Below are 8,653 nucleotides of genomic sequence, written 5' to 3'. Positions count from 1 at the left end.
GTATCATATTCGCTTGAAAATTGCATTTACAACCAGTAAATATTAAAATTCAATAAGTTGTATTACACAACTTTAATTTTTTTTATAAAAAAAATCTAAAAATCATTTCATAAAATAAATCCCGGATCAATACATCCCATCACCTAGTACATAACAGTATTAAAAACACAGTTTTCAAAACATAAATAATCAAACACAGGAACGATATGAAACGTGGAAGATGATCTTTTATGTAAAGCGTTACGAAGGTGAAAAGAAGGGATGAAAATATTTGCGGAAAATGAAAATAAAAACAGGGTTATATTATACGCCTGCAAAGGTGCCAACTCCAATAAACATTTGTTCCATGAATGAAATTCATATTCAGCCGTGAAGGCTTCGCGTTTACCGAAAGGTTAGCGAGGTATAAATATTTAATATCGACATCCTTGTTGCTCGCGAGTCCTTGGGAATTCGCAAGATCCACCATCCTGCCGGCGCGCAGTATTGGAGCTCCAATCTAAAGTTTTAATTAATGTAATTGTTTGGAAGTGAGCTGCCCCTTCATATTATTCATCCCTCTAATTATTTCCTGTAAATATTCATGAGTCCTTTGCGGTCATTTACGGGCGTCACTCTTTTTTTAATTTCATTAGGGAGGGAGTCGTTTGTAGCAGGAATATCTTTACAAATATTTGATTAAATTAGTTCTTTCGGAGAATTTTGTAATGGATGAGAAAAATGGAAAGGCTTTGTATCGAAGGACGAGATGTTCCGCGGCTGGGATGATTTTAATTAAAATTTGCAGGAGTCCATAAAATACTTTTTTACAGCGCCCCAGGTTTTATTATGCAATAATGTAATATTTATCTTTTTATATTCCTTAAAATAGAAACTAACCAAGTTATTATTTTTGTAAGTCTGGGCATTTATGGGGTTGACGACCGTCAAAGGCTGGTGTAAGTGATCACTTTACACACGTGTAACATTCACCAATTCTACCCATTATTGACAACCACACTAGTCAAATTCTCGGAAGTTCTATATAAGTATATATGAACTAATTTTGAAACATTATTATTGAATCACTAGAACTTCACTAGAGACATCTATTGGTGAGATGAAAAGAAGCTTTTTATTCAGCAGAAACTTTTTCTTCTCCATCTTTGATGAAATGTCAAAAAATAAATAGAAAATAACTCCTGTAATTGGAGATAATCCACATTTTGTGATCTAGTATTTGGACACACTCTAAATGTTGTAAACTAACTAGTAACTAACACGCCTCTAAGCACTTGCTCGCAACGGTAGACTGAGAGAATAGAACGGCACACCACTGTCTTTGCAAAACAATCTTTGCCTCTTCCACATTCATCCACCTCCTCATACGTAGCCACCGAGTATTATTTTTTTCTGACGTCACCACTTTCAAGTATTTGAGATATATGATCATTCCACGTATTCTTTCTCTGCATCTATTGTTAACTGCATATATGTGCCTCACAATTTTTTTTAATAGTTATTTCTTCACTTATTCGTTTCACATTTCCAAACCATATCAACACACTTTTCTACTTTTTATCGGTAATACCTTGCATTATTTCCTTATTTCAACCTCCCAACATCATATGTTATTATGCCCCACATTCATTCGAGGGATCGCAATTCAACTACATTTAGTCAACTATTAACCTTTTTTACAAACTTCATGCACTAGGGTTGGAATCAGAACTTCATTGTGTACTGCCACTTTAGATTTCACAGATACGTTTTTATTTATTTTGACAGATTTTAATGCACCATTCCCTCTGTCCCAGCATTAACTCAACATTCCATATTTTTATTAATCTTTCCTAAGAAAGCACACTTTATATATATCCAAAATCATCGACATTTTACTTAAATTCCCCATTTACTAATATTTCCGACCTAGATCTATACTCATTTATCAAAAAATCACTTTCCTTCCACACATTAGACACTTTTGTAACCACTGCTTACAGGTATTCTCTGCTATCGGCAAGAACTGTATCGTTAGCATACACAAAGTAAGAGACCGCCAAATCTTTCATTCTAGCTCCAACATTTAAACCTTTCAGTTCTTTCATGCAAGTATCCATGTAAAGTTTAAACAGCCACAGCGACATTACACATCCCTGTTTTACACCTTGAGATATGCTAAACCAAGATAAAAATTAACCACTTTCCTCCATGCATGCAGTGCTTTCCTCGAACAAGGCTGCAATAAAATGCTCTGGATAAGCTTACAGTTTACTCCATACTGAGATGATGCCTTCCATAAATTCATTCTATCAACTCGATCGTACTTCTTCTGTAAATTCACACATGCGCAGAAAAGCTTTTAGTTTTTCCCTGTTTTGAATACAATATTAATATTTCAATTCTGCATCCCCCTATTATTTTTAAAAGAACAACTTTTTTAACTTTAATGATAACACTTTTCAGGAGCTTAGAAATAATTTGCGGTAATATTTTTTTAAACTTTCCTTTGAAAAACAAAACACATTTTAAACGCCATGTACTTACCTAATTTATCCATTACCAAGTCCTAACTTGGTCACCCTCCTAGTTATAAATACAAGAACATATGGGACATGAAATAATAAAATAATAACCTATTAAATCCTTAATGCTGCGGATGTCCTTTCATTTTATTTAAAAAAATAAATTCCTATTAAGTCAGCACTGTTTGACTGCTACTAAAAGTTAAAATTCCCGACAAAGCCAGCATGAATATGGGGGTTTTTTTAACCCCAAAATTTCAAAATAAGATTAAGAAGAATATGGACGACTGCGTATTTACAAGGCTAACGACTGAATAGGCTGGTTAGAATGATCACTTTGTACGTTTGTAATATTCACTATGATTTACAACCACACTAACCACTCAAATTGTGAAACACACACACATTATTTAATGTATGCAAGATTCTTATATATATATATATATATATATATATATATATATATATATATATATATATATATATATATATATATATATATATATATATATATATTTATATATATATATATATATATATATATATATATATATATATATATATATATATATATATATATATAAAATATAAATATAAATATATAAACATATACATATACACACAATATTATATAATTTAATTTTCTTTGAATGGTCAAAATCCACAATATTAAAATGTCCATTTGAAGAGCTTTCAATAAGCTCATCCACTCCATAAATAAGCTCATATGAGTCACCCGACTCACCCTATACTCGATCTCAGGCTCTGAATATTTTACTCGATCTTTCGATCCTAATAAGCTAGCGCCGCTGGCATACTGAATCATATTTGCATATCGATGACTCAGTTCAATATAGCAACAACTAGAGATGAGTAAGTAGTGGATAACTGACTTTTTTTATCTAAGTTTTATCTAAACGAAAAATTGATCTCTCAACATAGATGACGGAGAATTTGGTGGTCTGAGCATCCCAGGGCTTACTGCATGGGATTTAGCTGGCTAAAGTGATCAATGTATAAACTCGTGTAACTTTCACACCACGTCATCCATTATTTAACATCCATATTGCATTAATTTTTTAAAGTTGCATGTACGCACCGTTGTTAGATTCCTTTCATATTTTGGTTGTTATTTTGATAGATTTGTTTTTCAGGCTGACAGTGGTGCCCTTCGTCGAGAATTTGTGAAGTATGTAGCTCACTCTGGTGGAACGTAGGTGAGTTTAGAATCAGATCACATATATTTTAAGGAGAGAGAGTCTGATTAATAGTTATAATAAAAATGAGGATGTTTAGGTATTCTTATTTATGAATTTGTAATTAACTAGTGGGAAAAAATTATAAAAATATAAAAATTAAACACTTGTACACAAGTGAACATGGTCATATCAGAACATTTTTTCAGTTTATTAATGTAAACACGATTAATTTCGAGAACAACAGATGTTCTCCTCTATGGCTGGACTACCTATGAATGCTGGAGGATATATAACACCTACTCTAGGCAATTAGAAACTGTTGAAATGCGAATGCTTAGTTTGTTAGCTGGAGTGTCCTTTAGACACGAAATAAAGATTTTCATATTCTTGGAAACCTGGGTAAAACAGACATCAATAGTAAAATAGAGGAAAGGCAATTGAGATGGTATGGGCACATAGGATGTGGAGAACTTAAATATATTGTGAACTAGGCAATTGTCATGGATTTTCCTCGAAAAAAGTCTAGAAGAATATCAAAAATGCATGGATGTTACGAAAAAATAACATGATTCGAAGACCAAGTGAAAAGAGTGCATGATAAAAGGAGCTACAACCTGAATACGAGAAGAACTGACCCCAACAGTATACAAAGACTATAAGTTGGGATGGAGAAAGGAAGGAGAATATCTGTTGTTTTCGCAACTATATATATTTTATTAAATAAACTCAAAAAGGGGTCTTATGGCAAGTGTTTTATTTTATATGTAGATATTTTAGTTCAGTGCATAAGATATGATATTGAAAAATAATGTTTACAATATTTAGAGTGTGTCCAAATACTTTTTTTACAAATCTGGATTATCTCCAATTATAGGGGTTATTTTTTGACATCTCATCAAAGATTAAGAAGATGATAAATGCCCAGACTTCCACATTCTTCTTCATCTTTGATGAGATGTCAAAAAATAATATGAAAAATAATTATTTTATTAAAAAATAAACATTTGAATAATCCACTTAATTGAGTTTTATTTTATTTTATTTGTAAATAAAATAAAACTCAATTAAGTGGATTATTCAAGTGTTTAATTTTTAATAAAGTAATTATGTCATTCCATAAAGTTAATGCCGGATCAATAAATAATATGAAAAATAATAACTGAGAAAAATGTCTGAGGCGGTTGACCCAAATATAAGTAGGGAACTTAAAATAGAAGGGAGTGGTCGTGTTAAACTTTTAAAAGGTAAGAAAATAAATAATCGTAAAGTCCATTAGTGGCAGTGCTACAAGTGGATATTATGGGCTGCTAGAGAAACCATTTGTTCCCAAGGCGTACATTATTCCTCATTACGTTATGAAACTTTCCCGAACAGCACTGGATATGTACGTATCACATACAGCGCCTTAATATATAGTGCCACTTTACATATGTATCATATTTAGGGAAACATATTTCATGATACAACATTGCTTATTGCTTACGAAATGTTTCTACATTTGTTTCAAATCCTTTTTATCTATGGCGTACGAATTCTAAAGTATGTGTTACATTCTGTAGAAGAGTCGAAAAGACTTTTTGATTTGGTATTAATTCTGCGGAATAAAATGATGATAGAAATATAAAAATCAAATATTTGTATAAGGCCACTTTTTTTAGTTTACTAATGTAAACACAACTAGTTTTGAAAACTACAGTTGAGAATACAAATTGTACACCAAGAAAAGATGTTCACCTTTGAGCAGCCTGAAAAAAACATATATGAAATTTCAAATGTTAGTTTGTTTAAATCTTAAACCTTTTAAACAGGTAGGTATACTGTGTCAGGTGAAAAAAATGTTTCTTGAAAAATAGTTTTTTTAGATGGCGCTGACATCAGCGCCATCTAAAAAATAATAATAATAAGTAATAAGGTGGTAAAATTTTGATGATATTTCTACTGTACATATTTAGTTTTCAGTGTAAAGATACATAAGTAAGTTCGTCTGGTTCGGGAACTTATAGCGACACCTCCCTTTTGCGCTGCAGATGTTCAGTGCGACTAGCGACCGGTTGAATTAGTTGCAGTTACAAGTTACAGCCCCCGTCCCTATCCCATTAAGGGTGTAAATTCCTTTATCTCGCCACAGTTCAGGCTGACGTCACCCGATAGTGGTCTCCTTAATGAATGCGCTCCATTAGACAAAAGGGTGACCATCCCTCATACATGTTCCCCTGATACATGCAACGTTGTATGTTTATGTGTCTGACAAACATATGTATGAGGATGTAAATATCTTCTTCTTCTTTTTATAGATTCTCAGAATCTGTCTGTGCCTCCGCACTGTCGCTCTTGGGATGTTGACTGCCAGCTATCTCTCCTCCTTTTTGGAGGTCTGCTTGGGGGTTTGCGTCCTTCAGGATATCCTTGAAGTGCGATACGTGGAAGTCTGAGATTCAATTTACATGTTCATTCCAGTATCGTCTTCGCTGTCGTCTTTATAAGTTTTTTAAAGATCTTCGTTTTTCGTATACGAAAAACTATCTGGGATTTGATATAATTTAATACGTTCGTTCTAGTATTAATAAAGGAAATATTTTATTGTACTTGTATACGCAACGAAATAAGAGATCAGGATGCATTAGATGATAGCTGATAGATCTGATGTTCTCACATCACCTCTTGTTATAATTACGCGTTATATTATTTGCAATATTCTTTTTTTTATTTATTTATTTATTGTATTTTACAATACTTATGTTGTTGTTAACAATATATGATAAAAATAATGGATTAAATATTTTTTCAAATAAAATTATTTTAATTTTATTACCAGTATTGAAAGTTTATATATGTACATATGGAGCTTTGTTGGTTCATCAGCTTACTCAAGTTTCAAAAATCTTCGTTTTTCGTATACGAAAAACTATCTGGGATTTAATAGATTTATATTATCCACTGACACTTCGTGATGGAATTGCATTTTTAATTTATTATTAGATTAAAACCAATATTTTTAGCTTTTCCACTTTTTTTTTTTTTTTTTTTTTTTTTTTAATCTGGGATTTGATATAATTTAATACGTTCGTTCCAGTATTAATAAAGGGAATATTTTATTGTACTTGTATACGCAACGAAATAAGATATCAGGATGCATTAGATGATAGCTGATAGATCTGATGTTCTCACATCACCTCTTGTTATAATTACGTGTTATATTATTTGCAATATTCTTTTTTTTATTTATTTATTTATTGTATTTTACAATACTTATGTTGTTGTTAACAATATATGATAAAAATTATGGATTAAATATTTTTTCAAATAAAATTATTTTAATTTTATTACCAGTATTGAAAGTTTATATATGTACATATGGAGCTTTGTTGGTTCATCAGCTTACTCAAGTTTCAAAACTTCTAAGTTTTTTAGCCAAATATTCGGTCACTGTTCTTCCCCACTTACCCTTCTCACCTGATTTCACCCATTCTGACTTTTCCCCTCACTCAAAACACATTTGAAAGGAAGAAGATTTGAGTCAATTCCCGAGATAAAGGCAAATGCGTCGAAAAAGCTGAAGGACATCTGAAAATAAGCGTTCCAAGACTGTTTTCAAAAGTGGAAACACCGTTGGGATAAGGTGAATACTTTGAAGGAAACCCAGACATGCAACTCGGCTGTCCAAATTCAAAACACAGTAAGGGACATTTTTTTGTAGTACGTTTTTTTGGCATTTTTGGACTAAGTAAAGTCTACTTAGTCCAAAAATGCAAAAAAACGTACTACGAAAAATGTCCCTTACTGTGTTTTGAGTTTGGACAGCCGAACTTATCTATTGTGAGACCTCACATACAAATAAAAGAGTTTCTGCTTAATAAAAAGCTTACTTCAAACCACCATATTTGTCTCTCGTGAAGACTATTGAATTCAAGGACTGTATTTCGAATTTGATCAATATACATATCTAGAAATTCCAAAAATTTGAATAGTGTGGTTGTCAATCATGAGTAGAAATGATGAATGTAACGTGTGTAAAGTGATAACTTAAACCAGCCTATGACTGTTGTAAGCCCTGTAATTGCCCAGGCTTCCATATTATTCTTCATCTTTAATTTTTCTTTAATTATTTATTTAAAACAAATCTAAGTACCTTCTTTTAAACTTACTCATAACTCATACAGAACATATTTGCTAACTTTTTTCATTTCCATATTTTTAATTGTTTTGTTTTTTATTAAAATCAAACGTGTGTAGTTTATATTAGCACTTTTAATCTTATTTTATTTCTGATACTATTGTATTCTTTCCAGTGCCTTTATTATTACATAAAATAAAATGTATACCCACACATAGGCCATGCCTTTGTGTGATCTTTTTTGTATTAATATTATATGTGTTTATGTACTTGTAATTCAAATATATTGTGAAGTGCAAAAAAATACAAATAAAGAAAAAAAAACTATGTTGAGATGTCAAAAAAATGTAAAACATAACTTTTAATAATAAAACCCTTATCCGCACCCCAATGGTGCATAGGGCACTGCGTCATATAAACGCAGTGTTATATTGATCGTTTACACATGAAGGAAAGGTGATCAGCCCTCCGCTTCAGGTACCAGTCCAGGGTAATATTGAATAAATATGACAGTGAAAAAATTACTTATATTTATTTTACCCCCCTTGGGAATCGAACCCGGGACCTCCAGAACGGTAGCCGAGCGTGCTGACCATAACACTACGGAGGCGGATAACTTTTAATCGGAGATAATCCAGATTTGTGAGGAAGTATGTGGACACACTCAAAATGTTGCTAACTATTTTTAATTATGCTTAATATTATGAGATAAACTATTTTATGCATGAAAGCCTGAAATGTAGAATCATGTATCGTTATGTAGGAATATCTCTCTCGTTATTACTCGTATCTTCGCTCCCGTCTTTACGCTCTCGCTGTAATGTCACACGTATCTC

The sequence above is a fragment of the Brachycentrus maculatus genome, unplaced genomic scaffold (assembly GCF_059751285.1).
Source record: "Brachycentrus maculatus isolate JH-2025_06_01 unplaced genomic scaffold, ASM5975128v1 h1tg000312l, whole genome shotgun sequence".
NCBI lineage: Eukaryota > Metazoa > Arthropoda > Insecta > Trichoptera > Brachycentridae > Brachycentrus > Brachycentrus maculatus.
The sequence above is the reverse complement of the archived record's forward strand: the minus strand, read 5'-3'. Positions refer to the sequence as shown.